Source organism: Eumetopias jubatus, unplaced genomic scaffold (assembly GCF_037043125.1).
Source record: "Eumetopias jubatus isolate StellerSeaLion01/CBP00866 unplaced genomic scaffold, mEumJub1_p1.0 scaffold_2, whole genome shotgun sequence".
In the NCBI taxonomy this organism is placed as follows: domain Eukaryota; kingdom Metazoa; phylum Chordata; class Mammalia; order Carnivora; family Otariidae; genus Eumetopias; species Eumetopias jubatus.
Genome location: NW_028274808.1, coordinates 133,966,754 through 133,977,196, shown reverse-complemented (window position 1 = coordinate 133,977,196; position 10,443 = coordinate 133,966,754). Strand labels below are relative to the sequence as shown.

General features: G+C 36.6%; 1 non-coding gene across 1 annotated transcript; it reads right to left on the bottom strand.

Moving 5' to 3' along the window:
- Positions 1-1,417: 1,417 nt before the first annotated feature.
- On the bottom strand, positions 1,418-1,524 carry LOC114224939 (U6 spliceosomal RNA). Its single transcript, XR_003612487.1, has one exon. It is a non-coding gene; the product is annotated as a U6 spliceosomal RNA (small nuclear RNA).
- Positions 1,525-10,443: the final 8,919 nt, after the last annotated feature.

Here is a 10,443-nt window from a genome sequence, read left to right as displayed (position 1 = left end):
TCTTTTCCTTTTTCAAAAGTTGGAATCATTTAAAAAATTGGGGATAGTCGTTACTATTTCCACATGTTCCTGGATTGTTGAACGTTTATTTATTTGTAAATTCAATCATATTCCTTGAATTTCGATTGTGTTGCAAGCTCTCAGTTTAGGGAGCCTGGAAATTTTCATAAAGAGGAAAAAACTGATCATCTGGGATTTATGAGTGGATAACAGACATTATACAAATCTTACACAACGTGCACATTATTGAAATGAAAAAAAGGGAAAAAACCAAGCACACACACAAATAAAAGCCACAAAACAAGCATCAGCAGATTTAACTGAGAGTATAGAGTCCTTACCTTACCATACTCCCTATCCCAAAGCTGATCTTGCAGATACCTACTTTGGCTGCACTGCCTCCTCATTTACAAGATCACCTTATGTATCTTTTTCAACAAGGTTTTCTCAGTGTATTCACCCTCTTGCTCAACAAACTCTGCCAGGCAGATGGCACATTTGCATTTAGACACACTCTGGAAAGCTTTTGTTGTTGTTGTTGTATCAATTCATTGGTTTCATCCTATTAGTGCATCAGCATGGAGTGCCTCTTAACTACAGGGAAGTGTTAACCCAGCTTTAATTATATTCCCCATTTAGAAAGTAGGTTCTGTAGTTTTAACCCGCAGCATTGTGAAGGATTTCAATTTAGTGGATGCTCGCAAGTGCAATATATAAATTCCTTATTTTCCATGTCGTGTTGTATGTAAGTAAGTCTCCAAGGAATCCAAGATCTTAAAATGAGTCATATTTGCTTTCTTCTCTGTCTGGTTAAAAAAGTCAAAGGCCATGAAAATACGTGTGTCCAGACAAATATATTATCCAGTTTAGAATAAAATTAGGCTGAGAAATATAAAAAATATTGCTGATCTATGACATTTTTACCACCTTTCTGCAGTTACCAAGTTGTTGTTGTTTTTTTTTTAACTTGTTGCCCTGTGGTGATTTTTTTTTTTTTAAGATTTTATTTATTTATTTGAGAGACAGAATGAGAGAGAGAGCATGAGAGGGGGTAGGGTCAGATGGAGAAGCAGACTCCCCACTGAGTAGGGATCCCGATGCGGAACTCGATCCCGGGACTCCAGGATCATGACCCGAGCTGAACTGAGCCACCCAGGCGCCCCCTGTGGTGATCATGTTCTTCCAGTGATTTTTTTATTTATAGTCAGGTTAGAACTTCCATAGTTACGAACAGAGCTATGCTCTAGAGCAAACAGTTTGCATTCTGCTCACCAGCAGCAAATAATTTTAGTAAGTGGTCTATAGTCATTTTAGTTTTGGCTGTGTTTTGCTGTTTCCTGTAAGGTATTAGTCATTAACTGGTGGCCCTTGGACTACAAACTGTTTTATTTTGTCAACTCAGTGTTTTTGTTTTGTTTTTAATATGGAACGCTTCACGAATTTGCGTGTCATCCTTGCACAGGGCCCATGCTAATCTTCTCTGTATCATTCCAATTTTAGTATATGTGCTGTCGAAGCGAGCACTAACTCAGCGTTTTTATTTTTCTCTTTGTTCAATTTGTATCCTTTTAGGTGAACCAAGTACCTAAAGGTTTTGCTATAAAACTCCAGCCATCTCTTTTATATATATAGCCTATTTATTTTAAATGCCTGTACCTGGCTGGCATTTAATGGCATTTAAGTTTATCATATTGACTGTGTGAGTACTGGTAAGAAGAGGGATAAATGGTAAAGATCAAAAGTGACAAAAATAAAAAATAAAAGATAACCATTCCATGTAAATACAGTATATAAGATGAATCAATTCACAGGAGAAGCAATCAGGAATTGATCATCTATTCTTTGTGAAAAGGGCTGGGCCCATGCCAGGGATAGTAGGAAGAGTGACTGTCAGAATTGAAAACTTCGGGAGTGAGAGAGAGAGCACGAGCTGGGTGAAGGGCAGAGCGAGAAGCAGTGAGCAGGGAGCCTGATTCGGGGCTTGATCCTGGGACTCCAGGATCATGACCTGAGCCAAAGGCAGACGCTAAGCTGACTGGGCCACCCAGACGCCCCAAAAGCTTTTGATTGTGAAGCAAGAGGATCAGCATCAAAGTTGAATGTTTTTTAGCTTCATGTACATTCAGAAGACAGCTCGGAGTTTGTTGGAAGAACTAAAGGCCAAGCATGGTGAAAGCGAGGTTGATGAGATTATTGCTGCAAACTACGCCTAGCTTTGCAGGTTGCAGGCCTATTTGAATCTGCACAACATCAAAGTGAGGAGAGAGGCTGCAAGTGCTTATAATGCAATTTCTTAGAAGAAGGAAAGTTCTTCACTCAATACAGATGAAATTGTTCCATTTGGGGGAAAAGATGACAACAGCATATATATAGTGAGGTGGTGAATACTGTGCGGGATTTTAAAACTTCGAAGAAACAGTGCAAACTTCCTGTGGGAGAACGCATCCTGGGATTGCAGGTTTAAGCTTCCTTTATTTTAAACAGTTTTTCAGATTGGACTATTTCGTAATTTGCAGAATTTATGTGCGGGGGGATAGAGGAATAGATTTGTCCCTTGTCATAGCCCTAGTGATCTCAGATATGAAAGCAAAAATGAAAATCCATGATTTAAAAATGCTGCAGATATGATTTTGCTATGGGTAAAAAAAATTAATTATTAAAATTGTGGTTAAATATAACATAAAATTTACCATTTTAACTGTACATGTTTAAGTGTACAATTCTATGGCATTAAGTATATTCACATTGTTGTGCAATAATTATCACCATCCATTTCCAGAACTTCATCTTCCCCAGCTGAAACTCTGTACCCATTTCACACTAACTCCCCATTCCTCCCTCCCTGCTCCCCCTTTACCCCCAACCTCCCAACCTTACAATCACCATTCTAATTTGTCTCTATAAATCTGACTACTCTAGGTGCCTCATGGAAGCGTAATCACATAATATTTGTTCTTTTATGGCTGGCTTATTTCACTTAGCATGATGTCTTCTAGGTTCATTCATGTTGTAGCATGTGTCAGAATTTTCTTCCTTTTAAAGGCTGAATATACCACATTTTATGCATGTCTTCATCTAACAATGGACACTTGGGTTGCTTTCACCTTTTGGCTATTGTGAACCATTCTGCTATGAATATGGGTGTACAGATATTTATTTTAACCTGCTTTCAGTTCTTATGGGCATATATTTAGAAGTGAATTGCTGTATTATATGGTAATTCTATTTTTTTTGAGGAATGATCATATCATTTTGCACAGTGGCTGCACCATTTTACATTCTCATCAGCAACGCACAAGCTTCCAATTTCTGCACATCCTTGCCAACACTTGTTATTTTCTGCTTTTTTTTTTTTGATAATAGCTATCCTAAGGTGTATAAAGTTGTATCTCATTTTGGTTTTGTTTTGCAAAACCGTTGAACTGCTGTTGAACAGTTTTTCCTGTGCTTATTGCCTACTTGTATATCTTCTTTGGAGAAATATCTGTTTATTTAAGTCCTTTGCCCATTTTTGAATTGGGCTGTTTGTTTTTTGTTTTTGAGTTGTAGGAATTCTTCATATATTCTGGATGTTAATCCCTTATCAAATACCCAATTTGCATATATTCTCTTAATTCTGTGGGCTGTCTTTTCACTCTGTTAATAGGATCCTTTGATGCACAAAAGCTTATAATTTTGATGAAATCCATTTACTTATTTTTTCTTTTGTTGCCTGGGCTTGTGGTGTCATCTCCAATAAATCATTGTCAAATCCAATACCATGAAGCTTTCCCCTTTGTTTTCTTCTCAGTTTTATAATTTCAATTCCTACTTTTATTTCTTTGATTAATTTTGAGCCAATTTTTGTATATGGCATAAGGTCAGTGTTCCTTTTTTTTCTACGTGTGTATTAGTTTTTCCAACATCATTTACTGAGTAATTTTTCGTTTTTAAAGGAAAATTCTGATTTTTATCATGCCCTTTATTTATAATTAATGTTTGCTTACATTTGTCACTTTTTTCTCTAAGTTTATTGTAAAAGATCACATCCACTGCAGGAATGTCCAGATAGACACACACACAGACACACACAGCCACACACATATATCAATACACGTATAAACCATAAGAGTTGTGTTTGCATGAGATTCCTTTAGGCTGCTTATGCTCCAGAAGACACTATGGAACATACAGACACCGTGGAATGACTTTTTTTAATTTTTAAGTTTTATTATTTTTTAATTAGTAAAGTATTTTACATTTTAATGTAATTTTATTTTTTTAAACATTTTTAAATTTAAATTCAATTAATTAACATATAATGTATTGTTGGTTTCAGAGGTACAGGTCTGTGATTCATCAGTCTTATATAATACCCAGTGCTCATTACATCACGTGCCCTCCTTAATGTCCATCACCCAGTTACCCATCCCCCCACCCCCCTCCCCTCCAGCAACGCTCAGTTTGTTTCCTAGGATTGAGAGTCTCTTATGGTTTGTCTCCCTCTCTGGTTTTGTCTTGTTTTATTTTTTCCTCTCTTCCTCTATGGTCCTCTGTTTTGTTTCTTAAATTCCACATACTTTTATAGTATTTTGAAGAAAAGCAAAGGTAAGTTCCCTACCTTCTGGTTTAATCTCTACTGTATTTTTTGATTATAAGAGAAAATAATTATTGGGCGCCTGGGTGGCTCAGTCGTTAAGCGTCTGCCTTCGGCTCAGGTCATGATCCCAGGGTCCTGGGATCGAGTCCCACATCAGGCTCCCTGCTCAGCAGGGAGCCTGCTTCTCCCTCTCCCACTCCCCCTGCTTGTGTTCCTGCTCTCGCTGTCTCTCTCTGTCCAATAAATAAATAAAATCTTTAAAAAAAAAGAGAGAAAATAATTATTTAATAAATCAGTATCATTCACATTTTATTTTATTTGTTTTTAAAGATTTTATTTATTTATTGGACAGAGAGAGTGAGAGAAAGCACAAGAGCAGAGGGAGAGGGAGAAGCAGGCTCCCCACTGAGCAGGGAGCCCGATGTGGGGCTCGATCCCAGGACCCTGGGATCATGACCTAAGCCCAAGGCAGACGCTCAACTGACTGAGCCACCCAGGTGCCCCTATTATTCACATTTTAAAGTACAATGGTGATGGGACTTGTATAATGTAATAGAATAAATCTAGTCACCACCAATTCTGAGGCACACATTTTATGACTGAATATATTATTTATTTGAAAAATTTATAATTATATCTTTGACAGTTTTTCTTTAATAATTTCACATATACTTTTGATTAAAGTTATTATCATGAGAATGTAATTGAGTTATGAATAAGTATTTTGGTATTTGGGTTTTCTTTAAATATTTTACAAATGTAACCTTCTCAGGTAAAACTTCAGTGAGAAACCTCAGGTAAAACCTAATCAGATTTACTGCTATTTTGTTTTTTTATGAAAGCTGAAACTTTTTTTAAATTCCATCATGATTATTTACTTATTTATTTTTCTTTTCAAATTTTTATTTAAATTCTAGTTAGTTAACATACAGTGCAATATTGGTTTCAGGAGTAGAATTCAGTGGTTCATCACTTATGTACAACATCCTGTGCTCATCATAACCAGTGCCCTCCTTAATACCCATCATCCATGTAGCCAACCCCCCACCCACTTCCTTCCATCAACCCTCAGTTTGTTCTGTTTTTAAGAGTCTCTTAAGGTTTGTCTCCCTCTCTTTTTTTTCTCCCCCCCATGTGCGTCTGTTCTGTTTCTTAAATACCACATATGAGTGAAATAATATGGTATTTGTCTTTCTCTGACTGACTTATTTTGCTTAGCATAATACCCTTTAGGGTATTATAATATGTTATCAAAGATCTTTAGAAGAGTTTTTGAGGCTGTCTCATAAATGTCTTAATGTTTGACCAAAGTCCTATCCATATTGATTCATATATCAAATGACAAAGAATAATTTTTGACTCTTCAGGTGAAAGTTGTAAGGGAATGGTTCTTCCATTTTTTTAATGTTATTACATGTCTGCCCTTGATTAAGTGAGTTCTGCTAGAGAGCTGTGTTTGGCCGTTTGTAAAGATGTCAGAATAAGGTCGTTTGTCCTGTAATGTGGTAGAAGGTTTTGGTAAGTCTTTAGGACACTGGTTTTAGCTAGTTTTAAGTTTTCCTTTTGTACCTCTCAGGAGTATAGGGAAAAAATAAAAGGGTGCGCTGAGAATTCCTTATGCCTCCCAGTAATTCCATAGCCAATCTGGGGTCACAATTTATAGAAAGAATTGAAGAATGCAAGAGTAAGTCAAAGATCAGCTTGGTTTGTTTTCTTTAGAATATTTAAGATTTTTGCTAAATTAACTCTAAGACTTCTTCATGTAAAAAGCTGAAGCTGGATAACCTAGCAGCAAAAATAGCACTTAACAAAAAATTTTGGAATCCTAGAACGTAATCCAATACTTGAAATAGAAGAAGTGTTTGAATTTAAAAATTCAGAGCAATGAGAGAATGAATCAGTGTTTTTAGATCTTATAACTGAGGCTATGCTCAAGATAGAAAGCTAGATTATAAATTTAGAGATTATGAGTCTGATTTACAGATTATGAAGTTTCTGGTTCTATTGCAGGAAAATTGTGTGATCTTGTTTTACCTCAGAAATAAAGACAGCAATGCCTACTGTGACTGTCAAACAATGAAAATAAATAGTACAATCAGTTCTTGATCATTAAGGTATTACTCACCTTGGGGAATGTTCTTGTTCTTCTGTTTCATTTTCATTTAATCTACACTACCCATCTTTTGACTATTTGCCATTTGTTATTGATTATTTTCGGGTGATCATTAGGGAAGAGAAATAGATGGTTAAGAAGATTTTTTTCCTCTTTTTCTTTTTGTCTGTTTTTGTTTAGGTTTTCAAAAAGCGTTGAAATTAAGATTTGAGGTTGTAAGTTGGATGCAGTGGTGTAGGGCGACTACTTGGAGCCATACAATGGGGAATGTCAGGGGGAACTTCCCCAAGTTAGTTGTAGAACCCAGAGGAGATGCTGCCTGCATCTTCTACAGATGAAATTTTCCTTACTGATTTATTGGTTGGCAATTCATGCATTCAATTTCTCTTATGTTAGTGATTATTCTTACTTTATAACATGTACATTTAACAAGTGAGAAAGTGGACCAAGAGCTCTACCCCTCTCCCAGTGTAAGGAAGTTAAATGCTTTAACTCTGACCTTCCATCTTTCAACTTCAGTGCTATCATTGTGGCAGATTTTAGTTGTATCCTGTTTTCTGATTCCCTATAATCAGTGATTATGAGTAGCATTTTAACAGTTAATATTTATTTAAATTTCCATCATATTTAGCAGTTTTTAAAAAAGATTTTATTTATTTATTTGAGAGAAATTGAGAGTGAGAGAGAGAATGAAAGTGCACAGAGGGAGAGGGAGAAGCAGGCTTCCTGCCGAGCAGGGAGCCTGACGCGGGCCTCCATCCCAGGACCTTGAGATCATGACCTGAGCTGAAGGCAGATGCTTAACTGACTGAGCCACCCAGGTGCCCCATATTTAGCAGTTTCTTTGTTTACTCTTGGTTCTTGCATCCCAAGCCTTTCTTCTTGGTTCAGTTTTCTTTTTCTTTTTCTTTCTTTCTTTCTTTCTTTCTTTCTTTCTTTCTTTCTTTCTTTCTTTCTTATTTATTTGAGAGAGAGAGAAAATGCACAAGTGGGTAGAGGGGGAGAGGGAGAGAGAGAATCTCTCTCTCTATTTTTTTAAAGATTTTATTTATTTATTGAGAGAGAGAGCACAGATGGAGAGTGAGAGGGAGAAGCAGACTCCCTGCTGAGCAGAGAACCTGATGTGGGGCTCAATCCCGGGACCCTGAGATCGTGACGTGAGCGGAAGGCAAACGCTTAACCGACTGAGCCACACAGGCACCCCCTTGGTTCAATTTTCTTATTATTGCATTACATACTTAGTTATTTCAGCAAAGTGGCAAATATTTCAGCTTTTTTGTGCAGGAAAGTATTTTAATACTTAATTTTCTTGCTGATTTCTTTTCCTCTAGTATTGCATTCTTCTACTCTTTCTTCCACATGAAAGCCAGGGGAATTTCTTTAAAAATATAATTCTTATATATTCTTATCCTTGTATTAAAAATAGAAATACCATATGATCCCATAATGCCACTACTAGGTATTTACCCAAATATATATTATATATATTATAAATTTATAACATTATTAATATTTATATATAATATAAACATATGTATATATATTTACAGTGGTATATATGTATATAGTGGAATATTACCCGACCATAAAAAAGAATAATATCTTGGTATTTGTGACAACACAGATAGACATAGAGGGTATTATGTTAAGTAAAATAAGTCAGAGAAAGATAAATTCCATATGATTTAGCTTATATGTGGAATCTAAAGAACAAAACAAATGAACAAACAAACAAGCAAAAACAGAAACAGACTCATAAACACAGAGAACAAACTAGCAGTTGCCAGAGGGGATGTTAGTGGGGAATGCACAAAATAGATGAAGGGGGTTAAGAGGTACAAGCTTCCATTTATAATATAAATAAATCATGGAGATTAAAAGTACAGTGTAGGGTAATAGTCAATAATATTGTAATAATGTATGGTAACAGATGGTAACTACACTTATGGTGGTGAACACTGTTGTAACAAATAGAATTGTTGAATCACTATGTTGTACACCTGAAACTAATATAACATTGTATGCCAACTATACTGAAATAGTAACAATGCAATATATGATTCTTATGATTATATCCTGGTCTGTCCCTGCTGAAAACTTCAGAAGTCCAAAATCCTTTCCTTTATGAAGCTTTGGTCTGAATGGAGCCTGCTTTTCTCTTTAATCTCATTTTTTTGTCTTATGCTTTTTACTAAGCCATTTTCAGTTCTCTGCACAGGACATATTCTCTCCAGCCTCTGGCCATTTGCATCTTGTTCATTATACTTGAAGCAGTCTCCTTCCTCCCTTTCACCTCATTTTTGATAACTCCTACATGTCCTTTAGATTTTGGCATAGAAGTTTTTCTGTGAGGAAGAGTCTCACTATCCTTTAAGTCAAGTAAGTTGTTCCTTGAACTGCCCACCACCATCATACATGATGTGCCCAATTACAATTGCTTGTTTACTGGCTGTATAACCCTCTCTTCTGGAAGCTCCATTAGAACAAGGATTATTCATACATAGTTCACAGTTGTGTCTAAGTAGTGCCTAACCCATTGTACTTAATAAATGTTGATTCTTGGCATACTCCATATCATTGTTATGAAATTGTGGAGCAAATGGTACTTTATTTTTCACATCATCCTACTTAAAAAGTTCAACCTTCCTATTCATCCTTGCTTTATTTTGGTGTTATACATAACTAATGGATGGTTGAACACTATCAAAAACTAATGATGTACTATACAGTGGCTACCTGAACATAAAAAAAAGTGTCCCTATCTGATTTTGTATCTATAGATTGATTGATTGATTGTCTCTCTCCCTCTCTGCCTCTCTCTACAAGTGTAGAGTTTGTGCTCTAGACTAAGCATAGGTAAGTTTTTTTTTTAAGATTTTATTTATTTATTTGAGAGAGAGGCACAGCAAGAGAGGGAATACAAGCAGAGGGAGTGGGAGAGGGAGAAGCAGGCTTCCTGCCAAGCAGGGAGCCCAATGTGGGGCTCGATCCCAGGACCCTGGGATCATGACCTGAGCTGAAGGCAAGACGCTTAACGACTGAGCCACCCAGGCGCCCCAAGCGTAGGTAAGTTTTAGTTGTTCCTTTACTCGGTTACATATTTGCTCTTACAGTCACATTTATTATATTTGGACTTGATCAGCTTAACTCTCAGAAGACAAGCTAAATTTTCTAAGTGTTTACATGGCTGTTGATGGAAGAAATTTTCTACAAAATTTCTGGCTTTGTACATTTCAAGCTCTGGTGCTTTCCATAGGACATATTCATATCATGGTAGCATCTTTGGCCTTACACCTTTGGGTTATGATGCTAGGTGACTTGGCACTGTTGAGTGATGGGAGCATTCCTGGAAGTTATCCCTGCACTAGGATAGCTAGCAGTAACTCAACCACGCACAAGGGTAGCTTAAAGCTTAGACAGATATCCTGCTACACCTAAACAAAATCTTTCCCCAAATTTCTCCTTAACTTTATATAACTCCTTAACTGCCACTTAACACCAGGGGAATTGAGAGTGGAAAGAGACAGAGGCCTTAATTAATTATGGTCATTTTTTTCCCTACTTTTTCATGTTTTACAAAACATATGACCATGTGAACACATTGTTAGGGTTCTTTGCAAATGAGGGTCTTTGAAGCTTAGCCTCATCATTTCAAGACAAATATGCCCCTGGAGTCAAAGCTGCCCTGGTTAAAATTGGAGGCTGGGGCCAACTCCAGTGAAATCCATTAATTTCCCCTCTCCCCCCATTG